This window comes from Meles meles, unplaced genomic scaffold, assembly GCF_922984935.1.
Source record: "Meles meles unplaced genomic scaffold, mMelMel3.1 paternal haplotype, whole genome shotgun sequence".
In the NCBI taxonomy this organism is placed as follows: Eukaryota; Metazoa; Chordata; class Mammalia; order Carnivora; family Mustelidae; genus Meles; species Meles meles.
In genome coordinates, this window is record NW_025721461.1 from 32857 (window position 1) to 35000 (window position 2144).

Consider the following 2144-nt stretch of genomic DNA (forward strand, 5'->3'; position numbering starts at 1 on the left):
TGATTTTTTTTGAGGGCCGGCGGGTCCCTCCGCAGAACTTGATTTTTTTTTGAGGGCCGGCAGGTCCCCTCCGCAGAACTTGATTTTTTTTTTGAGGGCCGGCAGGTCCCTCCGCAGAACTTGATTTTTTTTGAGGGCCGGCGGGTCCCTCCGCAGAACTTGATTTTTTTTTGAGGGCCGGCAGGTCCCCTCCGCAGAACTTGATTTTTTTTTTGAGGGCCGGCAGGTCCCTCCGCAGAACTTGATTTTTTTTTGAGGGCCGGCAGGTCCCCTCCGCAGAACTTGATTTTTTTTTTGAGGGCCGGCAGGTCCCCTCCGCAGAACTTGATTTTTTTTTTTTGAGGGCCGGCGGGTCCCTCCGCAGAACTTGATTTTTTTTGAGGGCCGGCGGGTCCCTCCGCAGAACTTGATTTTTTTTTGAGGGCCGGCGGGTCCCTCCGCAGAACTTGATTTTTTTTTTTGAGGGCCGGCGGGTCCCCTCCGCAGAACTTGATTTTTTTTGAGGGCCGGCGGGTCCCTCCGCAGAACTTGATTTTTTTTCTAAGTCCCGACTTGGGGACGACAGGCGGACCAGGGGAGGAGCTACCCGGCCAGGCCCGGGCGGCTCCACCTCCCTCGAGTCCGTGGTCGGTCCCGGCTGCCCGCTCCCCCACGCTCCAGGGGGTCGACCAGATGGCCCTGGGGGTTCCGTGGGGCGCCCCCCCCCCCCCGCTCTTTGCAGGGTAATGGAGCAGTGTTTGGGGCCAGTGGCCAGGCCACGGTCCCACGAGGTCCCGGTGACCCGTGGCTAGGCCCCGCCAGATGGCGTAGCTATTTTGTCCCCGGAAAGGAGCAGGTTTTGTTGCCAGGTAGGTGCTGACACGCTGTTTGAGTGACTCGCCTTAGCGATGTGGGCCTCTGGGTGCGTGCGGGGCTCTGGGCTTGGCCGTGGTGCCAAATCCGGCTCGGCCCTCGCTCGTTGGAGCCGTCCGCGTGGGCCTGTGCGCCGCTCTCGTGCCCCCAGCTGGTCCCGGGCTGTGGTGCCACCTCTGGTCTCCAGCACCCGAGGGCGGCGTGGGCAAGTGGCGTGGGTCCTTTATCCCGTTCACTCCACGCTGTGGGCGCCCGGCTGCGGCCGTGGTAACCCCCGCTCCGTTCCGCAAGGCTCCGTGCCACGTGTCAGGCGTTCTCCTTGGGTTGCCCGGCTGCTCTTGCCCTGGGCTCGAGGGGTGCCGGCGAGGCTGAAAGCAGGTCCCTCTGGTCGGTTGTCGTCGCCAGGCGTTTCCCCCCTTGGGTTCCTCCTTGGGCACGTTTTCGCTGATCGATGTGGTGATGTCGCGTTCTCCCGGGCCGGGTCTAAGCCGCGTCAGACGAGGGACGGACATTCATGGCGAATGGGACCGCTCTTCTCGTTCTGCCCGTGGGCCCCTCGCTCCTCCTCCTCCTCTGCCACCCGCTGCCGTGGGGGGGTGTTGAGGGGAGGGTGCGGGGGGGTTTGTGGGCTCCGGCCCGACTCTGCTTTCCCACGGTTCTCGCCTCAGGGCGCCCGTGGGTGTGGGGTCCAGCTGACGCAGCGGACACTCTCGCTTGCCGCTCTCGGCTCCTTCACGCGGGGTGAGCCGCCCTCCCTGTGTCGGGGAGGGCCATCCCGAGGCCGCGCTGCTCACCGCCCGGGCGTGCTGAGCGCGTGGCGCCTGGCCCTCTGTGGTGCCCCTGGAGCGCTCCAGGTTGTCTCAGGTGCCTGAGGCCGAGCGGTGGCGTCGTTTCCCGTTCCCAGCGACCCCCTCGGGCTGCCGCTGTCGGTGGTGTGTCCGGAGAGCGGGTGGTGGAAGTCGGTAAGGGAGGCCCACCCGCCCCCCTCTGTGGGGGTGCGGGCACCTCGTCGTCCTCTGGTGCGCGTCGTGCCAGGGCGGTGTGTGTGGACAGGACTTGGTGGGGCGTGTGAGTGACCGCGCCGGGCCGAGCCAGCGCTGCGGCGCCTGGCCAGCCGAGGGCTGCTGCTTCTCTTTGCCCGGCATGCCGTGCCCGTCTCCGCTCCTCTCGTGGCCTCGGTGTGGAGGCCTGAGGTCCCTTCCGGGCGGGGATGGGAGCATGGCGTGCGTAGAAGAGGCAAAGGCGGTCCCCTCGTGGGGCTCTGGCCGCGGGTGCTCAGGATTGTCCTGGGC